Here is a 12,336-nt window from a genome sequence, read left to right on the forward strand (position 1 = left end):
CCGGGGTCCCCTGCCCGCCGGCGGCGCGGCCCCGCGGGGAGCGGCGGCGGGCGCGGAGCGCGGGCGGCGGGAGGGGTCGCACAGGCGAACGGCAGCGCGGAGCGCCCGGGCGGCTCCCGGGAAAGCCATGAGCACGGCGAGGCCCCCGCCCGCCGCCGCGTTAAGTACCGCCCGCCCGGCACCGCCCCCGGGGCTCCCGCCGCCACGGCCCTGCTCCGCCCCGCCCCGGCCCCGGCACTGGGACGACGACGGGTACCGGGACTGCGACTGATTCTCGATAGGCAGTGGGATCGGCGGCGGAACTGCAAACGGAACCGGCACCGAGGCCAGCATTGGAACCGGGACCGGGAGCGGCACCGGGACTGGGACCCGGACAGGAACCGGCAGCAGCACCGGGACTAGGAATGGGAATGGGACCGGCACCGAGACTGGCACTGGGACGGGGACTGGGATCGGGACCAGGACTGGGACCAACACCGGGACCAGAACCAGGACTGGAGCCACCCTGCCCAGTGCACCCCTCTCCCGCAGCCCCCAGCCCAGTGCCTTCCCCGTTACCATCCTCTTGGCTCAGCCTGTCCCGGGTGCACATCCCTCCCCAGAAGGGCCTGGAGGTGCATAAACAATTTAGGGGTTTCACCTGAGTCCACACTCATTTGGTCTGGGTTCATGGGTGTTGGGGTGCTTGGGGTGCTTGAGGCAGCAGGCTGGCTCCCTCGGTGTGGGCTGGGGCTATTTGGTTTCATCTGCTCTCTGGAACCCCAGAGAGGACTGGCAGGGCCTCGAGATCTTCCCAGTCAGGGCTGAGTGCCTGTCATGTTCCTGGCAGGCGTTTGCCTGAGCTGTTCCTCCCCGGCACACCCAGTGCTGAACTCCAGAGATCACTCAGCACCTCCCTGACACCCTGAGGCCAGAAACGCTCCTGGCTCTGCCTGGGAGAGCAGAAAGCAGATACCTCCCTTCCTTTTCACGGGATTGTTTCACAGCAGCATCACAGCTGCATCCTTTCTCTGTCTCCATGTCCCTTCTCCTTGCCCTCTTCCCTTCTCCGTGTCCTCGTCTCTTCTCTGTGCCCACGTTCTCTTTCTGTGTCCCTTGTCATTGGCCACCTCTCCAGTCCCTGTTTACAGTGGCTCCCGGAGGATGACTCCGGGCTGATGTAGAGCTGCCCAAATCCAGCTCCTCAGTGACATCTCGTGCCAGGAATGCTCAGCGCAGGCAGGAGCTGGGAAAATTAGTCCCTGCAACTATTTTTCCTCCCCTCCCCAGCACTGACATCGCAGTGAAACCACGGGGATTCCCTGAGCTCATTTGCAAGCTTTTCTTTGGGAACATCTTGTCCTTCCAGGGTGATAGCCAGACAGTGGCATTGCCCCTGACAGAGGTGGGTACAAAGCTCTGGAAAAGCATCCACGTCCTTCAAAACATTCCCTGTGCTGTGTTAACTGTTGTGTGATATTTAGAGCGAAAAAATTCACCTGAAGTTCCTCACTGTGACGAGGCTGCACATGTGAAGTCTTGGGCTGCAGTTCAAACCTCGTTTCTCAGCCAGGTGCTACAGAGAAAATTCCCCTCAAAGGCTCTAATGGCACCAATCTTCCCTGGGAAATACTTGCGTGGTCTTAGCAGGGAAAGCTTCCAAGCACTGCCTGCTGTGCCAGCAGAGCTGCAGCCCCAAACATACGGCTGGAACTGGGGCTTTGTGGTGCAAAACCAGGTCTGAGTTTTTGGAGAAACTAGTCTCAGATTCAAATGCAGAGATGAAATGTAAAAAAGCCATTTCTTGGTGAAAGTGAAATATGATGGTGGTACACAAAGCAGAGGAAATCCTTGAGCTAGCAGCTCTGTTGATGGTAGGGAGTCCAACAAGGGGTGCTCCAGACTTCTATGGGGACCATGACAAGGTTCCCCATGGGTCACTGCATCGTGGCCTTGCAGAGCACTGACCCCCAGCTCCTGATCCCCCTTGACTGTGACTTTATGCCCTCAGACCACTGTCCCCATCCCTACCATGCCCAGGCAGATGCTGCAGGCACAGAGGGGATAGTGCACACTCAGGGTCTGCTCTAGCTGTCACAGTGCCTGCAGCCCATGGCTGGAACACACACCATGAGCACAACTGTGCTGCTGTATCTCACACAGGGAACATGCCTCAGGCTGAATAGCATGCATCTGAGTCCTTCCATGGGCACTCTAGGCCACAGCAGAGATGGCAATAAATCCAGGAGAAGTGGTTATGTATGGCTCGAGAAGCCATAAGATGTGAAGAAGCATATTTGAATGTGAGACAAATAGATGAGGAGGAAATTTGGCACAGAGGGGATGGCAGTTCAGAAGGGGAGGCCATGCCATGCATATTTCATGGGCCAGTGCTGGGCAGAGGCTTTTTTGACACCACAAAAATGAGATGGCAAGGAGCAATAGCAGCTGCTCACAGCATCTGGGAGTGGGAGTTGTGGGGTGATCGCTCCTCCTGCCTTTCAGCAGAAGCGGGCATGGGCCCAGGACCTGGAGTCTGTTGGTAATGCTATTTACCCTCGCTGTCTTCTTCCTCTAGCCCAGTGCTGACGTAGGGGCAATCCTGCCCCATCCTTGGGACTGGGGCTCTGTCCTTGCTATCCCATAGCTCTGCCAGCCCTCCTGCCCTTCCTGCTCCAGCAATCCAGGCTGCTCCGGGCACCCCGTGTTCCCAGCATCCCTCCTCTGAGGTTTCCCTAAAGAGTGCTGATTCAGGTCCTTCTTCAGGGTATTCCTGACACTGATCATACTCCCAACTCATGCCCAGCACGAGCACTACCAAATTGCTTCCAGCCCAGGCCAGGCTGGGAAGGGCATCTACACCCTGTCAATGTGGGGAGCGGGGTGGATCCTCAGCTGGCATCTGGCTCTGCCATATGTGCCCCTTGGAGCAGGAGGCGATGGGGTGGCAGGAGCTGGATGGATCAGAATCTGATGTGGACCCACTGGCAAAATCCAAGAGAAGGTGGACATGAGGATGCTGCTTCCCAAATTGCAGCTGCCTGTGGCTCCCCATCTGGTTGAGGGTTCTTTTTCTTCACAAGATGTTTCATCTTCTGCTATGCAATTCTTCAGGGAGAACACCAGATCCACTAATGCCCACTCTGAGGGAATAAACCCCTATGGGGTGACAGGAGCTCCTAGCCCTAGAATGGGGGGTGTCTGGATGATGAGTTGGTTCTCTAACTCCTCCCTGTCACCCTCCCAGGGGTGGCTCTGGCTTGTGCCAGAGTACAATGCACACTAGGCTTTGCTCTGGCAGTGTAGTGGAGGAGCCAACCTGCCCTCCCACAGCCAGGAGGGAACTATGTCCTTCCCTTTCCACCTGAGGTGGCAGAGGCCTCAGGAGGTTAGGCTGCTGCTGCAGGGTTTGGGATGACCCCCATCCTGGCAGGTGAGGATGCAGAACCCTGTGTCCTGCCTCCCTGGGATCAGAGCAGGGAGTTTTGAGGACTTGCTGGTCACCTCGGGAGTCACAGGATGAGAGCTCCAGCTCCTCGGGTGTTCTTTGTGGATTGGGGGCACCAGTGAGAACAGCTCAGAGCTGCCATAGACTCTGCAGAAGAAAGTGAGGCTGGATGGCTCCTCTTGCAGCTGATCTCCTGGTCATCCCAGAGCTTGCTCTCCCAGCATGGTCCAGATTTTGAAAGCTGGGCTGGGTTCTGATCCCTGGCACTTTTCACTTGCATCCCAATGATTTTTGGTGAATCATTGCAGCCTAAGAAATAAATGTCCTCTTGATTCCACCTGTGGGTTCCTGGGTCTGGCACAGCTCAGCAGCCATGAGAAAATACCCAGGTGAATTCCTGTCTCCTTTAAGGTCAACGCTATTAAAATATTGGGAAAATTTTCCCTGAAAGGGCATCTAGGAAACAGTCAAGGCAGGGAAAGGCACATCGGACTTCCCATGTTAGCTAATTACTTTTTTTGCAGAGGGTCCTTCTGTTTTTTTATTCCCTGGCAGAAGGGAGTCATATGAGATGTCCACCAAAGACCTGAAACAATTCTGCTGTTCTTACAGCTGAGAAAGGATCATGCCGGAAGGTTTCCATGTAAGTGTGGTCTGGGGAATGGACATAAAAAGCCTTTTTTCCAGGCTGTCTCCCTTGGCGGGTGAGTTGTTTACAGAACCTGTATGTCAGAGCACCTGGAAGGGAGCCAACCCTATTTTAGCCATTTGTAAATGATTTAAACACCTCGTGCTAGGGGAACATTCCTGGGAAAGCAGCGGGGAAGGAGCTGCTTGGCTCTGCTTCCCAGGCAGAGCACGGGTGCGTGTCCCCAGGAGATGGGTGGGAAGCAGAAGGGGCCAGCCCTGGGAGGGACAGCGGGAGCATGTGAGGGGGGCTGGCTGTGTCCCTCCTGCCCCCATCAAGAGCTGCTGCTGAGACCTGAACCAGGGAGTCCCTCAGAGCCAGCCGCCTCCGAGTACAGCTGGCCAGAAGCATCTCCCAAACCTTCAGCTTCCTCCCAGGTGATGTTACTGAGGAGCCCCCTACTCATTTTTGCACCCTTGCCTGCAAGGAGCATCACCTGGGAAGGCCAATGGAGCTGAAGATCCCCAAGTTCCATGTGGGATCCCAGTGAGCTGGGGGCATGGGGCAGGGCTCTCTGCAGCAACTGGGAGGCAGTCAGACATCATGGGATTGGGGCTAAGCAGCACTGCTAACACTGTAGCAGACCAACTCCAACCCCCCTTACCCTCGAGGACCTGGCTGCTCCTTATTCATTAATGCAGTGACTCATTTCTCTAAAAATAGGCTCTTAATTGCTGTGCCTCGGGAAGCAGAGGTATCTCATAGCAAAATCTGATTGATTCAAGGGTTGCTGCAGCCCCAGCAGAGCCCCTTTGGTTGCAGAGCCTGGATGGCCACTGCCAGAGATAGCTCCTGGCTGGATGAGGGTTTCAGGCTTTTTCAGGTCTATTCTCAGCTCACAGCAGCCAATTGATACTTGTCTTTTTCAAAGTGTCACTTAGTTTTGCATCTTAGTTTTCCGTGTATTTAATTGCGAGCAGGTAGCACTGAGTGGCACTTGGATTTCTCTTCCAGTGAAAGGAAAAATGTACCTTTTTCCCTTGTGCTCCTGAGGTGTCCATAGGGAAGGGGAAAACCTGTTGAAGTTTTATATGTAATTTTTTAATTCATTGCCCAGGGAAGTATCAAGGGAACATCCCTCCCTGGGAGGGATTCAAGCCATGACTGGATCTAATGTTCCTCCATGGGGGAGGCTCATCTGGAGATGCCAGAGGCCCCCACAGCTCTGCCATCGCTGAGCCCAATTCCTGCTGTCCCACAGCCACGACAGGCACTCCAGGACTGCAGGACAGGAGAGAGCCCAGGACAGAGCCCACCCTAGAGCTCTGCAGAGTGCTCCACAGGGGACGACCAGGGGACACTGTGCCTGGGACAACGGCGCTAGCAGCTGCCACCAAAACTTGCACCCTAACTGTATGAGAACTCAAATAATTTTTCAAAGTCGCTGGCCAAATTTCTGCAGATTTTCCTGGGGACAGGGGAAGGCAACACTCCAAGTCCCTGTTCCACAAGCTGGCGATGTGACAGCTTTCCACTGGAGTGACTGATTTTTTTTTTTCTTCATGCAGGCTAAAGTAATTTTCTCTCAATACAGCTGCTGATACAGCTGGAAAAAGTGAGCTTGCTCTCCAAAAGCTCATCTGCCACTCCGGTGAAGGGGAATGTCCCCCAGCAGAGCTTGGGGTGTTTGGCTGCCCCAGCTCCAGCAATTTTTGTCCCTCCAGCTGTGATGCCTTGCATTGGAACTCGGAAAGAAAAAAATTCCTGGAAACTTTCTAGCCTTAAGGATAAAGTTGGACAGAATACAGGTGGGACTTGGCAGACAGACACAGCAAAGGTTGTTCCTTGTGCTGACATTTTTGCTTTTGTGCTTTCGAGAGCTGCTCTGTGGCTCTGCTCCAGCCAGGTTGGGCTCTGCCAGTGTAAGTGGTGATGTTAATACCACCACACATGACTTTCTCTGGCGTTTCCCAAGTTTTTTCTTGTCTTTGGAACTGTGGATTTTCCAGAAGCAGGCACTGCAGTGGTGTTGCATCCTGTGGGAATGGTTGTCCCATCACCCCATCCCACTCCCAGAGCTGGCCCAGAGGCTTTGATCCTCTTGCTGCTTGTCCACAGCAGATGCTGCACATCCACGGTTGCACCAGAGCAACCCTGACACAGCCCAGATAAACCACTTGATGGAAATGAAGAGCTGGGATCTTATTGCAAGCTCTGGTTACTGGAAATCAAAACCAAACTGCTACTCTGTGTCCATGCATTGCCAGCTGGCCGGGATGCACATGAGATTGCTTTTAACAAGGGACATGCTAGAGGTTGGTGTGACTCCATCTCCCTCCTGTGAATTCTGACTTTCAGGCCTTGTCAGGAGGATGCCAAACCATCTCTGCAAGGCTTGAGGAGCTCTGCAGAAGGACCTTCATGGGCTGTGCCGCATCCTGAGCTCCTCTGCAGCAGGAGGGACCCCACAACAATCCACAGGGACCCCATGGGTCACTCCTCTAGGAAGCTCCCAAATGCTGAGGACAAAGGCCTCACCTGTGGAGAAAGAGCTGTACAAGGAGATTGGATCTGAGTAATTTCAAGTAATTTCATGTATTTTTTTCGTTGTGTTTCTTTTTTTTTTTCTTTTAAGAGAAGGGCAGCTAATTCAAGGTGGAAAAAAAGAAGGTTGAAGGTGAGTGATGAACTTGCTCCCATGTAAGTTTGGAAAAATTGTCGCCAAACTTGATGTGGGATTACTCTCTTCTCCTTCCCTCCAGGGAGCACTGTGGCACCTACTTTCCCCTGGATTTTGGAGAGAACAGATTTATTTTTCTTCCCCAGAAAGAGAAGGAAAGCTCCAACAACCCGGCTGTGCAAGTCTCTTGTCCCTGCTTTGCTGCATGTGTTCTGCCATCAAGAGGATGATCAGAGGCTGAGGACATGCATTGTCAGGAAGGGGCTGCTCATCCCTCAGGAGGTGGATACATCTGTGATATGGAGCAGAGATGGTCAAAGCACTGTGATGCAGATACGACTATCCTCAGTAGATGCTCCTGTCCCACCTTGGATCACATCACCCACCTGAGACAGCAATGCAGCTTGGACATGTATTTTGGGGGAGTACGTGGTGATGGCAGTGGTTCCTGGCTGTCCATTGCTAAGGGGGCAGACAGGGAGCAAGATGTGCTGGGGCTGGACATGGGTTGGTGTGAGGTTGTGTGCTGGTGGACCTGTTGGAGCAAGTCCAGAGGAGGTCATGAAGATGCTCCGAAGGCTGGAGCCTCTCTGCCATGGAGACAGGGGGGTGTTCAGCCCAGGGAAGACTCCAGAGTCACCTTAAAGGGCTCCAAGAGAGCTGAGAGGGACGTGGGACAACGACCTGGAGTGACAGGGCGAGGAGGAGTGGCTTCTGACTGACAGAGGGAAGGGTTAGATGGGATTTTGGGAACGAATTCTTCCTTGTGAGGGTGGTGAGGCTGTGGTGCAGGTTGCCCAGAGAATCTGTGGTTACCCCATCCCTGGAACCGTCCAAGGCCAGGTTGGACGGGGCTTGGAACAACGTGGGCTAGTGGAAGGTGTCCCTACGCATGGCAGGGTGGCTTAGATGGCCTTTAAATGTCCCTTCCAGCCTAAACCATTCCATGATTCTGTGACGGGTGGGGGAAGGATGCGGTTGGGAGGCGGTGGCGCTTCTCGTCCGCTCGGTGTCGCTGCGGCCCCGCCCGGGGCCGGTACCGGGGCCGGGCCCCAGAGCCGCCCCCGCCCCGCGGCCCCGGCACCGCCCCGGGGGCACCGCGGGGCTGCTGGGCGCTCAGTCACCGCGTTCAAACACGGAGGAGCTTGTCCTGATTTACGTTCCCCTTTCTCCATCCTCAGTGCGAGGTCTGAACCGCTCTGGAATCAGCTGCTCCCGTGAATTTATCCCGCCGCAGCCCCTCAAGCTTCCTCAGCCTTCTGCCCTGGCCTCCCCCTACCCCGCCGTCAGCACAGCTCTAGGGGCCCTTCCGTTCTCTTGTCGACTCAAGTTATCCTTGCTCCAGCTGTTCTCTAGCCAAGATGTCCTTGTGTCCATCCTCCAGCCAGAGCCCGTGTGTCCATGGGCAGTGGGATGCCCAGGAGGCAGGTGTGTTCAGATCTCCCATAGTATGGATGGAGTTTGCAAGGTGTCTGGGATTTGACAAGGTCCCCAAGGAGCCCTAAGATAGGTGTCCCAGGTAGGAACTGAGGTGCCAGACTGCCCTTGGGTGGCTGTGTCTATTCCTCCCCTGCTTTGCCCCCACTGGGGCTCCTGCAGGGTGCTGGGAGGCAGCAGGTGGGTTGGGGGCACCCAGATTGGGGAGCCTGTTTACATGCCATGGGACATGGCAGCTCTATGAACAAGCCTTTGTCCCATGTGTGTTGCCATCCAGCTCCACCAGTGTCACTGCACGTGTGGGATGAAGGATTGGGTGTGTTGGAGTGTAGGAGTGAGCCCGTGCAGGGCTGTGCACAGAGAGTGCATGGGTTGTATCTGTGGCAGTGCATGTGTGAGGAGTGTTTGGGTGGAGGGGGTGTTTGTTGGGGTACACACATGTCCAGAGGGTGGGAGGAGGAAGGAGTGTGTGCACGGAGCAGTACCCAGCAAGACCAAGGTGGGTCTGTCAGCCCTGTCCCTCCTGTGGCCCAGGGGTGCCTGGCTGATGCAGGGCTCCCCAAAACAGCTCCTTACCAGGCTGTCCTGCCTGTGCCTCATCCTAGCCCAAGTGGCAATGGCATTTTATTGCTGCTCCTGAGATCTGCTGCAGAGAGAATCCTGGGAGGAACTTCCAGCCCATCCATCACACACTGACTTGGTGTTTATAAGGAATCTGAAGCAAGAAATTCCCCTTGGGACCTGCCCGGATGTTGGCAAGAAGAACAAAGGCTCATCAAAAGCCCCACAGCCCATGCCTGTTCCTTCTCCCTCCTGGTTCCCCCAGGACCACCCTTTGGCTGGCCCAGGCTGAGGGTGCTGCCCTTCCCCACACTCCACAGTCCCCTTGGCCACACTGCAGCATGCCAATCTGCCAGTCTGGGAAGAGATGAGTACAGTTGTGGTTATGAGCATCTCTCCAGGACAGGTGCAGGTCCCACAACCTGGCTTTCTGATGCAAGAATTAGTGGAGAACCAGTTTTATTTTAAAGACAAGTGTGGTGGGATCTGAAGTGTTCCATCCATAAAAAAGGCTGCAAGGCTGACCCCTGTAACTACAGGCCTGTCAGCCTGACCTCGGTGCCTGGCAGAGTTATGGAGCAGATTATCCTGTGTGAAATCACACAGCAACTACAGGATGGACAAGGGATCAGACCCAGCCAACATGGGTTTAGGAAGGGTAGATCCTGTTTGACCAACCTGATCTCCTTTTACAATCAGGTGACCCACCTGGTGGATGAGGGAAAGGCTGTGGATGTGGTCTATCTAGACTTCAGCAAAGCCTTTGACACTGTCTCCCATAGCATACTCCTGGAAAAGCTGGCAGCCCATGGCTTGGACAGGGGCACTCTGTGCTGGGTCAGGAACTGGCTCAAGGGCCGGGCCCAGAGAGTGCTGGTGAACGGAGCTGCATCCAATTGGCGACCGGTCACCAGTGGTGTTCCCCAGGGGTCAGTGCTGGGCCCAGTCCTTTTTAACATCTTTATCGATGATTTAGATGAGGGGATTGAGTCCATCATCAGCAAATTTGCTGATGACACCAAATTGGGAGGGAGTGTCGACCTGCTGGAAGGCAGGAGGGCTCTGCAGAGGGATCTGGATAGACTGGAGAGATGGGCTGACTCCAATGGGATGAAGTTCAACAAGGCCAAGTGCCGGGTCCTGCACTTTGGCCACAACAACCCCCTGCAGCGCTACAGGCTGGGCACAGAGTGGCTGGAGAGCAACCAGGCGGAAAGGGACCTGGGGGTGCTGATCGACAGGAGGCTGAACATGAGCCAGCAGTGTGCCCAGGTGGCCAAGAAGGCCAATGGCATCCTGGCCTGCATCAGGAACAGTGTGGCCAGCAGGAGCAGGGAAGTGATCCTTCCCCTGTACTCTGCATTGGTGAGGCCACACCTTGAGTATTGTGTTCAACTCTGGGCCCCTCAGTTCAGGAAGGATATTGAAGTGCTGGAGCGGGTCCAGAGAAGAGCAACGAGGCTGGTGAAGGGACTGGAGCACAAGTCCTATGAGGAGAGGCTGAGGGAGCTGGGGTTGTTCAGTCTGGAGAAGAGAAGGCTTAGAGGCGACCTCATCACTCTCTTCAACTACCTGAAGGGAGGTTATAGCCAGGTGGGGGTTGGTCTCTTCTCCCAGGCAACCAACAATAGGACAAGGGGACATGGGCTCAAGCTCTGCCAGGCGAGGTTTAGGTTAGATGTTAGGAAGAAATTCTTTACAGAGAGGGTTATCAGGCATTGGAACGGCCTACCCAGAGAGGTGGTGGATTCACCATCCCTAGAGGTTTTTAAAAAGAGATTGGACGTGGCCCTTAGTGCCATGATATAGTAATTGGAGTTGGATCAGGGGTTGGACTTGATGATCTTGGAGGTCTTTTCCAACCCAATCTATTCTATGATTCTATAAGCCTGTGGGATATGGCCCAGAGAATCCAATTTTAGGTGACCCTGCCTGAGCAGTGGATTGCACTGGACCATCTCCAGATATTCCCCAACCTCATCAGTGCTGTGAGTCTGTAATGAGAGTGACAAACCCTGGAAAGATTGGGCAAATGTCTAAGACCAGAAAAAAGAAAAGAGAAGTAAGAATCCAGTTTTGCTTTCTTTTGGAAGTATCTCTAGTTGCAGAGGATGGACAGCAATGAAAGGACAAACAAGGTTGTGATGGGAGATGGAAGAGAACTAAAGTCCCAGACCTCTTTTACCTGTCCAGCATCACCAGAGGACACCAAAGGGAAATGTGGCATGTTCCAACAGAAAACAGCAGTTCAGGCCCAGGCCCAGTGCCATATTTCTTCAACCATAAATGTATCATGGTAACAAAAAAGATGATAAACAATACACAATTTGTCCACAGTTTGGCATTTTTTTCCATGAAGGGTGCTGAGGTTCTGATAAAACCTGATTTTATTATAATATTTTGCTCTTTGCAAGAAGTCTTCTTGGCTGTGCCCAGCACTGTATGTTGCTCAGCAGAACACAGACAGCCTGACAAAAATTTGACAGCTGAAACTTCTAAAAATAAAAGCCATCCTTTTTTCTTTCCTTTTTTTTTTCCATCCAAAGAAACATTGCAGCATCACACCTTACTCCCAGTTCAAACTGCCAAGCCTCTTTAGGCTGAGAGTCTGTTACTTGATGGCAAACTACAAGATTGTGTCATTTTGGTTTTCTGCACTATTTTATTCTGAAAACGGGGCATTTTCTCAGGTCTTGGTAGAGAAAAGAGGGAAGCAAAGGTCACAAGACTGATTAAAACACTTTTTGTTTGGGGCTGCCCAGAGAGGAGCTTCAGTAACCATCTGCCCTGATGGGGAGGTGGGGCTGGAACTTATGCTTCTGCTCCCTGGGGTGGTGGATGGTTCCTGTTGGTTTGTGCTGAACTAGTTTAAACTGGAAGATCCATTATGCAGCATCACCCCTCATTGCAGCTGCCTGGAGTTCACAGCACCAACACTGACTCACAGCCCTGGGCCTGAGCTGGCAGACTGAGCTGAAGCTGCTGCTGGTCACTGCTTAAAAGCCAGGAGGCTTCGGAGTGGGATTGGAGGAAGAACTGAATTTTTAATCTAGTGCATGAGGTAGAATTAAGTAATAATAATAGATTTATTTCATCTGAATATGTATATATATATTTAACAGGGCTTTAATCACAGCCATGCATCTTACATCACCTGAAATGTTCAGTTAAGAGGAATTGCTTTAGCTTGCAGATGTTTTGAAGAAGTTCTTACCCTCTTTTTCAAGGGAAACTTGGCACCACTGAGTGTCTGTCAAGGGTTGGGGGTCCCTAGTGACTTTGGGGATCCACAAAGGTGTCACCTCTGCATTTTGACATGCCCACCAGCTGTGCTATAGGAAAAGAAGGTGTCCAGCCCACCCTGGAGAGACCTGCCAGCCCCCTCATCTCCAGCTCTCAGCCCACCTGCTTTGCTTTGAGCATTTGTTTGCTCTCATTTTTACTCCTCTCCCACATTTTCACTCAGATTGTACTTCCTTGCCTCTTTATGAGAATGCTGCACAGGAGAGCACCAGAGGATTTGCCTAACACATATCACATCCACTGTTTCTTCTTCCTTTACTAGACCAAACACCCTGGCAGGAAGTGAAATTAGATCACCCT

Source organism: Corapipo altera, unplaced genomic scaffold (genome assembly GCF_003945725.1).
Source record: "Corapipo altera isolate COAL_440 unplaced genomic scaffold, ASM394572v1 151, whole genome shotgun sequence".
NCBI classification, from domain to species: Eukaryota; Metazoa; Chordata; class Aves; order Passeriformes; family Pipridae; genus Corapipo; species Corapipo altera.